Here is a 14,988-nt window from a genome sequence, read left to right on the forward strand (position 1 = left end):
TCCAGTAGCCAATATTTGTCCATACATAATCTCATGGGTGCAGAATTTGACAGTCAAGGATCACAGCATTCAAAGACCTGCAGGATCCAGACCCATGCAATTCAGTTCCCAAATGACACCACAACCATTACAGTGGAAATCAAGTGCCAAGTCCAGCAGAGGACCCATCCTGAGGTGCTTTAAAGCCCTGCCTCCTCTTCCCCACCACCACCTCTGCTCTTGGGACATTGCTGTTGCCTTTGCCATTGTGCTGGATGATCATAGATGGCCAAAATGGAGAATACACAGAGGTTTTCCAAAATACAGGAGACAGATGGCTGTGCAAAATAATCACACGAGAAGGGAAGAGTGAGGTGAACAGCACACTGGAGTAACAGACACTTTGGCTTACCTCATCTCCTGGGGCTCCTGGAATTCCAGCTGGGGAGTGCTTGGCAGGGACCCTGCAGCACTGCCCACAGGGGGACTCACTGCCCTGCGGATGGGGGGGATCAAAGGCAGTCCCAGTGACCCCTTCTTCATATCCCCACCAATGGAACAGAGCAAGGAAGCCTGGAAAGAGAAGAACACAGTGCTCAGATCAAGCATCCAGCCTTGCCCCCATTCATGCCTCAAGACATTTAGCCATGCATTTAACTGGGACCTGCCAGGAAAAGCCAAACTGATCATCCAGCTTGGCCCAGGACAGGGAAAGGTGACCTAGGAAAGGGAAGTGGTGAGGGAGAGACCATGTCCCACATTTGCCACCACTCCCCTTGTGCTCAGTTTTCTCCAAGTGTGGCTGCATTCCCAGCTGGCTTCCACGTGTTTGACATCAAGATGTCCTGGGGTGCCACTGCCTCCACTGGCCTTGTGGATGGCATGGGAATGGCTTTAGATCAATATTCTCTTGCTGTCCCTGAGGCACCAAACAGCCAGTGCTGATCTCCAGCCATGTCCCCACAAAGCCATTCTGCAGGATGTCCAAACCTGCTTTTCTCAAGCCCCTCATTTCTTCTGCTGCTGCCCTTCCCTCCTACACTTCCCCAGCAGCCTTTGAGCCCAGATGCTGCTGAGCTCTCGGGATGCTGGCTGCTCTCCAGCTCCCACACATCCATCATCTCAGCCTCCCTGGCACTGAGGAAGTTCAGCAGAGCTCCCTGCCCTGCTGCTCTCTGCAAGGTCTCTGCCAGCCCCAGTTGCTCCAGGGCCCCCATGCCATGGCCAGGAATGGGGCTGGAGGCAGCAGGGGCAGGTGCACACCCTTCCTTCATATTCCACCATTTCTGGCCCAGCTAAAGAGCCAAACCAGGACCTGTTCAAACTTCACTGAAAGGGCAAATTCCTGTCAGGGAAAAGGTCTCAGAGCTCTGCTGACAGCACATCAACTGAACATTTACCACACAGGACTTTGCTTGGTCTCCTTACCTTAGGTCCTTTTCCCTCTGAATTCAGCTCCTGTTTTTTTCTACTCTCCTCATCCCAGCCAGTGCCATTTTTCCCATTCTCCTGCTCTCTGCTGCATGTTGGGCTTGGCTTGGTAGAAGGAGAGCTCTTCTGGATGGGAGGCAACGGCTTGGAGGGAAGGGGCATGGAGGGATTTGCCAGGGAAAACCTCTTGGCAAGAGGGTAACCAGTCAGGCCTGCAAAGTGGAGACACAAAATGTAACAGAGGCCACCATGCAAACCTAAAGCAGCTGAAGCTCCATATTTCATGGGACTCATTTCCTGGAAATGTCTAAACAGCTGCACTGGGAAACATGCTCCTGCTGGCAGACACTTGAGGCAGGCCAGGGCAAAACCCTGAGCCACTTGCCCAGAGCTAGCACAGGCACAGCCTGGCCTCTGGGCTGCCCTGGGACAGCAGGGAGCCCAGAGCCCTGTGCTCTCCAGGAATGGCTCAGCTGCACATGCACCCTCCTGCTCCTCTGCCTGCCCCACAGCTCAGCAGCCCTGCAGCTCCAGGGGCACTGGCAGCAGCACAGCTCCTTGCAGGGGCACATGCAGGGCACAGCTGTTCCCTGGCAATGTGCACAGCCTCTCTGCGCTGCCACAAGACCCTTCCTCCCAACAGAGAATAGCTCACATCCAATCTCACCTCTGGGTGAGGCTGAGCCATGCTCACAAGAAAGGAAGTGGGTTTTGGGAACTCCCACCTTTATCATCAACACATCTATTGGGTGTGGCACTCAAGGTTTTTTTTTTAATTTTTGACACAATTTCTTTGGGTTTTTTTTTTTTTCCTGGAACTAGCTTGTGTTTAATTCTTCTGAACAATATTAAGTTAGCACGTCTGAAGGGAAAGATAGAAAGCTCCAACGGTATGAGGGGAAAAAGATTCCTTCTTGAGCGTGGCCTTCTGTGAATCCACAGGAAAAACCCATACTAGCTGTGACTGTTATTTCTAAAAACCACAAAGACCTCTCAGCCACCAGGCAGGCCTTATTGGTGTGTCTGTAGCACCGTAATACCATGCTCAATGTGTTGACCTGATCAGCAAGCAGAGGAAGAATGGGAAATTTATCTGTAGTGAGACACAACATTGATGGCAAAGAAAGCAACAGGACTTGCATCTCATGCCCATGTCTTATCTGTGGTCAGCTGTGGCCACAGTCCCTGTCCTGGCTGACAGTATGAGTGATTTGGCTACTGTCAAAAAGGAGAATGCAGAGTAAACTAATGACAGAATGTTGTGATGCCATGGGTGTCCTTGCAGGATCATCTGTAGCTGTCAGCCACCTACTCTGACACAGAGCCAGCACTGACCACCATGGAGCTGTTTTCCCTGAAATCTGGGGGGATTATTTTTCCATTTTGTTCTGGCCTTTCAGCTCCTTTCTGTCCTCACCTTTTCCTTCAGGGGTCTTTCCTTTTCCGGTAAAATCCATGTTTGAACCCGTGCTTCTGCCTGGCAGAAGTGCCTGGGTTGGAATTTGGGGACGCTCTCAGAGCAGTCAGCGCCGGGAGCTCGGTGCCAGCCTTTGAACAAGGCCGGGTGACTCCAATCGCCAGCGCTCGGCACAGAGAGGCAGAGCCAGACGCGTCTGCTGCCACTGGGGCCGTGCCAAGCACAACCTGCACCACCCCAGCGTGGGGCTGCCCCTTTGTGACACGCTCACCATGGTTCTCTCGTTTCCATGGCTGCAAAACCCCAGCCCAACTCCATCCCCTTCCATTCCCCTCCCAAGGGCAGCCAGCCCTTAGCCCAGCCAGGCCAGGCCTGAGCGTTTCTCACTGTCTAGGAAGGAGACCCTTTCCAAAGCTACTTCTCAAGGCCTTTATTTCTGTAATTCCCACTGGGTTCTGGGTTGCAGCTTGTTGGTGTGGGATTTTGTTTATTTCTCTTCACATCAAACCAAGTGCTGGGACACAAACAATGGCCCTGGGCTCTCAGGACTCTAGCTGGTCAGAGTGACCCTGAGATACGTTAGAAAGTCTCTTTTCCCAGCCAGGCGGTCGAAGAAGGAGTCAGAACTTTCATTTCTCGGTCTCAAGGTTGTTTGTTTTATCTTATCTATAAACTTCTTTCTCCTGCCTGCCGAGGTCCACTCAGCAAGAATGTCAGAGGCACTCTGCCTGCCTCCGGGGTGGTGTTACCTTTTTTACTAAAAACTACGTGTACAATATTTACAATTACTTTCCAATACCTATCACCTATGTTAGACAGTGAGCTTCTACTCTAAACCAATCTAAAAGTGCCAACATCACAGCTGAAGATGGAGGCTAGGAAGAAGAAGGAAAAAGGACAAGGCACACCCAAATTCCTCCATCTTGGGACCCCGAGCCCCCATTCTAAAAACCTCAAAAATCTATTTCATTCTGTGATAAATTCACTATTATACCACTTAAACTTGCGTGGCTTGTAATTCTTCATATAAGGTTGGTAATTGTTTTCTCCAAGGGCTAAATCCAAGGCACTGGGGTCTTGGGCTCTGGGCCAGGGTCTCTGAGCCCCCTGGGCAGGGGCTCAAGTCCTCCAGGGCAGCCAGAGGAATTTCCTGGGTTCTGACACCGGGCGGTGAAAGTAAAAGCAGCTTTGCACTCCCCTGTAGATGACCCCAGAATTCAGTTGGCTGAGAGCTGTAGGGAGCAAACTGACCATCCAAACATTCCACTTTTGCTCTACTTCATTGTTCCAGGGGGTTATTTCCTGCTTTCTTTATTGCACAGACACCCAAACCAAACATAAACATGATCTACCTCAAAACATTTCTGATCCTGGCACTTCCTGACAATTCCAAATTTTCTTAATGGAAATGGCAAGGGGCGGTCATTTTGAAATACACTCCAACAGAAAAGATAAAACGAATCATGCTTGATTTGGCAGAACTAAGCCAAATCTATGGGACCCCTGGGGCTGATCCCTTTTTCTCATCTTCAAGTCTCATCTCTCCTGTCTATTCAAAGAAGCTTTGCACTCTGCATTAGATGCCCCCAGTATTCAGTGGGCTGATATGATCAGTGTATCTGCAGGGTGTAAATTGGCCATGCAGAGTTCTCCTTTGTTGTTCAAGGGGTTTATTCCCGTTTTCTTTCCTGCAGACACACCCAAACCCAACATTACAACATGCCTCAAAGCAATTCTCATTTGGACTGTCCCTGAGAATTCAAACCTACCCTCAGAGCGTTTCCCTGTCCCCAGGGACAGGCTCCAAGGCTGGGCTCTCACCTGCACGGAATGAAGAAGAGCTGCTGCCCTTGCCAGCGGCTCCGGGCTCTCACCATCAGCGCTTTGAATGCAGCTTTTGTACACACTCTGCCTCTCTGAGCCCAGCAGCATTCCCGGGCATCAGCAGTGCTGCTGCAGGCCAACATCCTCCAGGCACAGCTGCAGCAAGGAGATTGCAACAAGGCCTGGCTGCAGGAGTCTCCAGCCTGCAGCAGCCCTTCCCCTGCGGCGGAATCATCTTGTGCTGCCATGGGGGAGCAAAGGAGGTGAGGGGATCTTTGCAGATGAGGGTCTCCTCCATGTGCTGCTGCTCGCTGGGCTGATACAGCTGCTGGTGCCCTCCCCCACAGCTGTACCAGGAGCCTGCCTGGGAAAATAACACTGCCAGTGCCAGTGCCAGCCACCCATTTTATAAAACCGTGCAGACTCTGATATCAAACCCGTGCTGTAGAGATTGACCTTGGCATCCTGGGGCACTTTCTGGGTGGGTGTTTGAATCTGCTTTTCCAGGCCTTGGGCTGAGCACGGTGAGGCCGAGGCCTGGGCCCCTCCAGGCGGCGCCGGGAGCCCCGGGGCAGCGGCGAGGGGCGGCCCTGAGGGGCGGCACAGGGGGCATTTCCCCCGAGCGGGCGGGCGGGCGAGCGGCGGGGAAAGGCGCCCTGGCCACAAGGGCCGGCACAAGGGCCCCGGCTCTCTGCAGTGCGGGCGGCCCAGCGCCAATCGCTGCTCCCGGAGCCGCTGCCAGGGCCGGGTCTCCTCCCCGCCGCTGACCCTGCACCTGCAGCGCTGCCTCCGCCTCTGCCGGGCTCCCCGGCACGGACGGCAAGGCCGTGGACACGCTGCAGCAGGGGCCCAGCAGGGACACCCAGATGGTGCCGGGGCTGCAGCTCCTCTCCTGCAAGGAAAGGCTGACACAGCTTGGCTTCTTCAGCCTGGGAAAGAGACCGAGCCTTGATCCAGCTGCGGCCTTCCAGTACCCGAGGGCAACCTACAAGAAAGCTGGACAGGGACTTTGTACAAGGGCAGGTAGGGACAGGACCAGGGAGAATGGATCCAAATGGAGAGAGAGTCAGTTTAGGTAAGGGATTCAGAAAAAAGACTCTCCTGGAACAGTTTGCCCAGAGAAGGTGTGGGTTTTGAGAAGACAAAATCAGGAGAAGAGGGAGAGAGAGATTCACAGTCGACCTTGGATTCAGGATGGGTCCATTTGCCATGGATCCATCATCAGGTGGGAGGAGCTGTGTTGGAAATGGGCTCCCTGAGCCTGGATCAGCTCCCAGTGCCCAGACAGCAGCAGAGCAGAGGTGGCTGAGCCCCACTGAGCCCAGGCTGTTTGTAGAGGGGGCAGCCTTGGCCAGCAGCTGCTTCTCTTCCTGTGTGGGAGCTGTCACCTTGTAGCTCTCAGTCTGTGGAAACAGAACACAGGGCTGAGTGTCAGAAGAGGAGCACTTGGGCAACAAAGTCCTGTGCTCCTGGGCCAGGGAGTTCGGAGGGCCCTCTTCTTAAGGTCTCATCATTTTGGCTTATGGCATGGGATGCTGCGCTTGAAAGAAATCAAGGCCTTCTTGGAAAGGCCACCTGATGAAAGGTGGAGAAGATGGCCCTCCCACTTGCTGGTCTCAGCAGCTGGAAGCCAGGGGACTGCAAAGGGCCCAGAGCTGCCGGCAGCAGGGCTGCCTTTGGGAGGGTGTGGGGAGCGGCATCTCTGTGTGCGAGTGAGCGCCCTGCGCTGCTTTTGTCTTTCAGGGAGCATTGTGAGTCCGGGCCAGCCAATGAGCAAATACACGGCATTTGAAGAACTGGGACGAGGGTAAGCGTGGCCTCGGCTCCTTTTACAAAAGTGTGGGCCAGGTCTTTGGCTGGTGCAAGATCAAGCGTGAAGTCAGGCAAGCTCCAATCACAGTCAGGCTCTGGCTTTACCTCCTGTCGCCTGCCTGGACTGCTGGGGCAGAGCAATCCGAAGGCCTCATCAAAGAAAACTTGATGCTGGCATTGTCTTGCTTGCAGCAAGGAGGAGCAGGAGCTGGGAAACCCTCTGCCCCTGCTGCTTTCTGGCCTGAAAGAGCACCTTGCCATTCAAGAAATGTCAGATTCTCAAGGACAGTCTTCTGACTCTCATTGTTCTCACTCTTTTGACACACACATGCATGCACACCCGCACAAGGAGGACTGTTCCCCTTAGGTTTGGAAATAACCTGGCTGGGCGTGCGCCTTGGAGATTTCCAGTGGCCCTTGGTCTTCATGCTGCACCTTAGTGTTCCCTTGGACAGGCTGCCCCGCAGGGCAGAGGGCTCACGGGCCGACGTGCTGTTGGCCGAAGAGACGCCGCAGCCAGGCGTTTTCTAAGGAAGGCGTGCAGGCAGCCTGGGGAGATCTGCTGCCTAGGCTTGATTTCAGTGCCAAGGGATAAAGGGCTCTTTCTGCTGCTTTTGTCTTTCCAGGGGCTTTGGAGCTGTTTATAAAGCCCTTGACACCAGCAGCGGACAACAGGTAAAGTGCCAACAGCCCCATGCCATTTTGCAGCTCTGGAGCGCTTTCCCCGCTGCTGTGAGCCCTGCCTGGAGGTTTGGGTGGCAGCTCCATGTCTGCAGCAGAGGCTGTTCCTCTGAAGTACACTCTAGGCTCAGGGGGCAGAATGCATTTGGGATGGCCTTTGGTGCTTCTGCTAAGCTCTGCTGTCTAGTGACAAGGCCCTTTGGCCCAGCCCGCTGCCTCATTGCAGCAGCACTCGCTCCGTGCTGCTTGTCATCTCGAGCAGGGGGCATCTTCTCAAGGTAAACGGTGGCCAATGTCATTTCAGGTGGCAATCAAGATCATGTCGCTTGAGGAGGAGATGTCCGAGGAGCTGGCTGCCAATGAAATCCTGGCCATGAGGGACAACAGGAGTCCCAATATCGTTACCTACTTAGACAGGTTGGCGTATTCTCCTGTCAATGTAGCTTTAGCTAGTGCAAGCCCGAAGAGACGATGCCCTTTGGTCACTGGCAGAGAAGGGAGCTGCTGGTGATTTCTCTGCTGGTCTCCAGAGTGTGGGAGGAGGTGGAGCTGGTGATCATGAATCTCTTGTGGCACACGTAGCTTGGAGAGCAGTTGCTAAAACCTGGCCCGGGCCCCTGGCTGACTGAGGCTGTGCCCATTGCTGTCTCTCCATGCCGTGGTTTTCTTCTTTCAGCTACCTGGTGGATGCGGAGCTCTGGCTGGCCATGGAGTTCATGGACGGCGGCACCTTGTTTGATGTGCTCAGCGCAGTGTACCCGGAGGAAGGACAGATAGGCGCTGTCTGTCGGGAGGTGAGGGATCCCGCTTGTGCTTCCCCAAGCCTGTCCAGGATGCTGCTTGCCAGCTGGAGGTTAAGGACAGCCAGGATTTCTTGCTCTCACCTTTCTTTTGCTGCTGCTGCTGCTGCTGCTGCTGCTGTCACCACACACAGGAGAAGAGCGAGCATGGGAAGTGAACTGCCTGCCGCTGTCCCCGCACTCCTCAGGCTCTGTTCTTGCACTCTTCCATCCTGTCTGTCCTCTGGCGCTGGTGCTGGCTCACTCGCTTGGGTTCACTTGCTTCCTCTTCTTAGCTTTGCCTGGGAATGTTAGCCTGGAGCCTGTCTGTCTGTCCTACATTCCTTGCCATGGGAAGGCAGCATGCAGGCGGCAGAATTTCAAGCTAAGGCCAAAGAGCTGTCCTCAGCTGCAAAGGATAGCGTTGCAGCCTGCATGGCGACGGATTCTGGAACAGCTCTAAGGTGCTGCTTCCTCCTCTGCTGCCACTAGGCTTCCCCAAAAATCTTTGCCGTGCCGCCTCCCAGCCAAAGGTGACGCGCTTCCTACCCAAGGCCGGCGGAACTTTTGGGAGCCCGGATGCCTTCGCTTGGAATCGAGAAAAAAACTTCCAAGAGTGTTGAAGCAGCAAGGTCTTCTTCGTGACAGCACCATGATGCTGTGCCCTCGCTCACAATTCCCTGAGAAAGCCGTCAATCCCGTTGAGCTCTTTCCTTTCTGGTGGGATGAAATCCCATCCTGTACGTTAACTTTCCCTCCCTCCTTTTTCTCTCTCAGTGCCTGCAAGGACTGCATTTCCTTCATTCCCGCCAAGTCATCCACAGAGATATCAAAAGCAACAACGTCCTTGTGGGCATGGATGGATCTGTCAAGTTGGGTGGGTATCCCTGCTGGGCTGCAGCATTTCCAGCACCTGCCATGCGCTTGCATTTGGGTGACTGCCACTTGGGCAGAAGCGCTGCTTGGCCAGTGCGTGAATGGTGAGGGTGTTGTGGAAGTGGCTGATGCCTTCTTTGCCTGGCTCCAGGCACGTGGAAGGAGAGCTCAGCTGCTTTTTCAGCTCGATTCAGCATGGCCTGGTCAGGCTTGGAGTTGGAGAGGGCAATGGTTTTGGCCGCTTTGCCAGTGGGAGCTGGCTTTGACAGGCTTTGTTTTTGGCCTCAGGTGACTTTGGCCTCTGTGCTCAGCTCAGCCCTGAGCGCAGCAAGCGCAGCTCCAGCGTCGGCACTCCCAGCTGGATGGCACCGGAGGTGGTGAGAGGAGAAGCCTACGGCCCCAAAGTGGACATCTGGTCCCTGGGCATCATGGGGCTGGAAATGGTGGAAGGGGAAGCTCCTTACGAGCGGGAAGCCCGTCTCAGGGTAAGGTGCAGCTTAGCAAGAGGGCTCTGTGTGGAGAGAGCTGATGTGGCTAGCAAAGGAGCAGGTGCAGTGTCCTCTTGCATCCATGTGCTGTAGGTTTTTGAACTGATAGAAAGGAACGGGCCCCCAAAACTGCAGAACCCCAGGCACCACTCGGCTCTCCTGCGCGACTTCCTCCGCTGCTGCCTGCAGGCAGACGAGGACAGGCGCTGGTCTGCCCAGGAACTCCTGCAGGTAAGAAAAAGCAAAGGGGCAAAAAGCCCTGTCAGCTGAGGACACCTGCATGAAGGCATGAGGAGGAGTGTGGGCCACGTGGCGCAGGCAGCTGCCAGCACAGGAAGGCGCAGGGGGACATGCTGCCCTCGGTGCTCTTTGTGTGTCTTCCTGGTAGCCAGGGAATCCTGCTTGAGCCTGTGAGGATGGGATCCTGGAAAGTAAGAGTTCCTTTCTTTGTTCTTTTTCCTCTGGGCAGCATCCCTTTGTTACCTCCGGCGATCCTGCCTCCAGCCTGGCTGCTCTGATCACCTCAGCCAAGCAAGTGCAGGAAGACTGGAGAGGAGACACCTGCGCCTGAGGAGGCCCTTATGCCCCGCCAGCCGAGAGGAGGGAAAAGGGGATGTGTCATCTTTGGGCAGAGCTCCAGCCATCCCCTGAGTATTAAGAGGAGCTGTGCCATAGATAGGAAATATGATTTTTTTCGTATTTGCTCAGTATAGGTGTTTGGTTAGGTAAGGTAAGGTAAGGTAAGGTTAGGTTAGGTTAGGTTAGGGTAGGTTAGGTTAGGTTTGGTTAGGTGTGTGCTAGGTTCAATTTAAAGCTCTGTTGTTTTTTCTTTCTTAAAGAGATGAAAGTTTAAAAGAATTAGGATATATTGGGATCAACATTTAAGGGCTATGGAACGTAGATAGCTTAGATAATAGAGGATAGTTTAGCTTAGAATAGAGTGTTGTTAATTTAAGGAAGCTCTGAGGTATCTTTGAAGTAGAAATGAAAGAATTGTCATAAGAAGAATTAAGCTGTGAGAGGAAAAGCTGGGCTGCAGCCGAACTGGAGCCTGCAGGCGCTCCAAGCTGTCAGCCTGAACAGGCCACCTGCAGGACAGAAGGATGAAGATGGAGAAGTAGCGAGGGGATCCTTTGTTTCAGCCCGAGTGAGAATAAAAGTCTAAAATATCCAGAGTGTTGTAAGACTCCCTTCCTTGCCAGGCTGTAGCTAAGTGGACGGTCCCCTTCAGAGGCCCAAAGAACATAGTGAGGTAAGCAGCTTTGCTTGCCTGAAGCGTGGAATGCCCGCGGGAAGCTGCCAGACTTGCGGGTAATGAACGCCAGGTAATGAGCTCCCATTCAGGACAACACCAGGAGGCAGATGTGCACTCCTTTCTGGGCCTCTTGTCGTGAAGATGTCAGGGTGATCAGCAGGAATGACCATTTTGTTCCCAGCCTCCTCTCACTATGTCACCTATGGGATGGAATGGCATTCTCATAGCGGCATCTGGCCCTTCCTCCCGGCTTCTCTTTTCCCCCCTTTTCAGCCCAGAGCCCCAGGGACCATCTGGGCCAGCCTGATCCCCCACGGCTGTGTGCAACCACCAGGGCCTCCTGCACAGCCCCATTGCCACTCTGCTGCCTCCTTGGCCTTTTCCCACATCTGGGCCAGCCTGCTCTTGCCAGCTGTTGGGCACACACACACACAGAGCATACCGCACCTGTCAGGGAGCAATTTGATGCAGGAGCCCCCGCTAAGCACGGCTCACCAGCCCGGCACTTTTCCCACCGAGCTGTGGCTCCATTTGGACTCCATCTGCAGGGATACCCACTGTGAGGGACCGCTCAGGGACTGGATGCTCCCTGACTGGTGCCCACAGGCCTGATTTCCACGCCTCCCCATTCCTCCTAGCCCTAAGGCTGCCTCAGCCTTCTAAACACAATTTTTCTTACTCTAATGCCTTCCTGTGCTTTACTTCATACTCTAAGCAGGAGTACACAGTTTTGATGGTCTTTATTCTAGAATTAAGAACAATAAGTTGGAAGTGCTGCTAGAGTTTGTCATTTTGAACTTGAAGCAACTGCAAAAAGTAGAGAAGCTTTCGCTGCAGCTTTTCAGTTAATTTGAAGTCTCCTTCCTCTTCACTCAGTTTCAGCATATCTGTTGATTTTCCTCTGCTGTCATCTTTTAAGCTTCATCACTTGTCTACGGATCTGTAAAAAACCCCTGTCAACCCAGCGCAAATTTACTAGCCTTTGTAGTTTTCCTCCTCTGGAAAAGCTGAAGCTCCTGTGATCTTCTCCTGTGATCTAGACTTTGATTCCCGTCTTGGCTCTGGCTAAGAGCAGAACTAATGGAATTTATTACCTGCTAGTAAGATCTGCTAGCAAAGGTCGCAGTTAGAGCTAAGCATAAGGCTTCTCCTCCTCCGCCGAATACACATCTTTGTGTCTAGGCCTGGCGATTTCCAGGAGCACCTGGAAGCTACTGCCAAGGACAAAAGTCTCACTCTTGCTGGTTTTGACACGGAGTTTTTGGTAGGATTTTGATCTACATCTACAGTCATCTACAGGAACTGGATCTTTGACACAAAGTGCCTTCAAGCAACATTTCTAAGCATAGTGGGCAAGGAAGTCTAGATACTAATGAGTTGTGGTTGGTTTTAACTCTGTGGAACATCTGGTACAATATCCCACAACGTGTTATTTTTGACTCTTTCAGGCGTTTAAAACTCAGGCTTATTCTTGTCAACACTTTTCTTTCCTCCCTTCAGAAATCTGCATGCCCAGGTACTCAATTCTTTCTCAGTTTGTTGACAAGCTACCTGTCAGACAATACTTGTCTCTTGACCCAGAGATGGGCAACTGTCACCATTAACCAGGGTTAATTTCAAACAAAAGATAGGTTCAAAGGCCTTTTTCCATGCTTTATTTTCCTCAGTTATTATTAGAATTCACAACTATCCCATTGTCGATGTCCACACATTTCGCATTCGCAAGTACACACTTCGCCTGTTTGTACCTGACACCAAACACAGCTTTGCATCTCACACCCTCAGCAAGTCTGCAGACAAAACAAAGCTGGCAGGAGCAGCTGAGAGCCCAAATGATTGCGCCATTCAGAGGGACCTCGGCAGGCCAAAGAACCGGCCTGAGGGGAATCTGATGGAGTTCAAGGATGGGAAATGAGAAGTCTGGGACCTGGGCAGGAATAAGCGCAGGCATCAAGAGCTGCAGGAGGCTGACTGCGAGAGAAGCGGCTGTTTTCTCTTCCTTGTCTTGCTGGTTGGGGGTTGTAGCGCAAGGCCAAGGCAGAAGGATGCCTGCAGGCAGAGAAAGAGGGGGTTCGCAGCTGGCCCTGCCGAGCCGAGCGCGGCCAGCCCCGGAGCCGCCCCGCCCGCGCTGTGCCCGCAGCCCCGGCTCTGCCGCGCTCGTCCCCGCCAAGTCCGGCCCGCGCCGGGGCCGCGCTGGGCGCGCGCGGGCCCGAGCGCAGCGCCCCCCTCAGGCCGCGCGCCGCCGGCGCAGCCGCGGCCGTTGCGCTGCGGGCGTTGTGGCCACAGTCGGCGATGGACGCCATGGCGGAGCTGCCGCTGCCCGCTGGGCTCAGCGCCGGCACCTTCCCCGCCAAGCTCTGGCGCCTGGTGAACAGCCCCCGCGTCCGCTCCGTGCGCTGGGACAGCCGCGCCCAGGGGCTGCTCATCGACCGCTGCCTCTTGGAGCGAGAGCTGCTCAGCTCGGGCCACGCCCACAGGGGCCGTGGCCATGGGCCGGCCCCGGTGCCGCACACCTTCAGGGCCACGCAGTTCCGCAGCTTCGTGCGGCAGCTCTACCGCTACGGCTTCCGCAAGGTGCCGGGCTGGGTGGGCTCGGCTGCGCCGGGCGATGCCGGGGCCTGGCTCCACTACTGCAACCCCTGCTTTCGCCGCGACCGCCCCGACCTCCTGCTCCGCATCAAGCGCCGCAGCGCGGCCAACAGGCAGCGGCCGGCGGCGGGCCGGGAGGGCCGCAGGCGCCCGCCCTGCGGCTCCCGGCAGCTGCCCGGGCCGCGGCCGCTGCCGGACGGGCGGCGCGGGCGCGGTCGCTTCCAGCCGCTGCCCAGGGAGCGGCCGCCGCTGCCGGCCGGGCGCCCGCCCAGCGGCTTCCTCCTGCTGCACAGGGAGCGGACGCTGCCGGACGGGCGGGAGCTGCGCAGCCCCCGGCCCGGCCGCCTCCAGCAGCCCCCCGGCGAGCGGCCGCTGCTCGCCCGGCGCCCGCCCTGCGGCTTCCACCTGCTGCACAGGGAGCGGCCGCTGCCGGCCCGGCGGGAGGGGCCGAGCCGCTTCCAGGAGCTCTACGGGGAGCGGCCGCCGCCCGCCGAGCGGGAGGTGCTCGGCATCCCGCCCTGCCACTTCCTCGGGCTCCACGGGGAGCGGCCGCTGCCGCTCGGGCGGGAGGGGCCCCGCAGCCGCTCGCAGGAGCTCTACGGGGAGCAGCTGCCTCCGGCCGAGCGGGAGGTGCTCGGGCTCCAGCCCTGCAGCTTCCAGCAGCTCCACAGGGAGCAGCAGCCCCCAGCCTACGACGCACGAGGTAGGAAAAGAGCTGTAGCCTTGTTTTTCCAAAAGGTCGTGAAAAGTGACCGTTTCAAGTCGTTTTCCACAAGGAAGGCTCTGTCATTCTCGGCCAGAGGCTGTCAAGCCTACTAGCAAGGGGCACCTAGGAGGCCGAAAGATTCTCTGCCTGCTTTGCCTGTGTGCTTCCCGTGATGTTTGATCCACAGCAGCACCAGAGCTCTGTGTCCCACAGCCACGTTGTGGAGCCTGACCAATGTGTTTGGATTCTTGCAGCCAGCCCGGGCACTTCAGGGCCCAGCGCTCCCGCTGGCAGTGCAGCTTGTGCAGCATGGACGGCCTCCAGCTCAGCACAGAACGCGCCTGGGGAGGAGGGATGGCCACCAGCAGATCTAGGCCTTGCCGTAGAGAAAATGATTCGGGAGATCAGGAGGTCCCTGTCTGAAAGATCTCCCTCTGCTCGGGTAATTCCATTGGATGGGGATCAAAGGGGCTGGACTGAAAGCTTTTGAACCTTGTGACACGGTTGAGAAGCAAAGGCTTCTTTAATTGAACTTCTTTCATTATTATTTAGTTATTGAATTATTCTCGGTTAAGAAAGATTTCTAAAAGAGGGGATGAAGAAGAAATGAAGAAGAGGTTTTACTTGCTGGGAAAGAGGAGAAGAGTGTTTGGAGAATTGGCACTGAAGGCCAAGTGTCCCGTGCAGGGAGGGGCATGCCAGAGGTGCCTCTGTCCCAGCTGCAGCAGATGTGGGCTGTGCCTCTTTTGGGTGGGAAGGCCAAGGCAAAGCAAGGGCTGGGCTGCAGCTGCTGCTGCTGTTGTTAGCGTTCAAAAACACACAATCACATAAGCGATTATATGCGGTGCTTTTTATTTAAGAGCTCTGGGAATCGGGGTAGTTTCCACCCAAATCTGATTCCGACCATACATTCGAGGTGAACGTGTTTTATACTCTATCGTTATATAACTTTCGTGTTAATTATTAAACTTATATTGTTCTATTGTATGCACAGATTTCAGCTAAACATAGCTTCTCATGGTTCCCCCTTAAATTTCTAACATAGTTTCTCCTGATTCTTCTTATGATTATACAATAATTATATTTAGTTAGTAAACAATCATCACATCTAACAATTATATCATTTATCCTACTGCTTACGCAGGTGCAGT

The sequence above is a fragment of the Agelaius tricolor genome, unplaced genomic scaffold (assembly GCF_023055355.1).
Source record: "Agelaius tricolor isolate 1412-34295 unplaced genomic scaffold, bAgeTri1.0.p SCAF_48, whole genome shotgun sequence".
Taxonomy (NCBI): Eukaryota; Metazoa; Chordata; class Aves; order Passeriformes; family Icteridae; genus Agelaius; species Agelaius tricolor.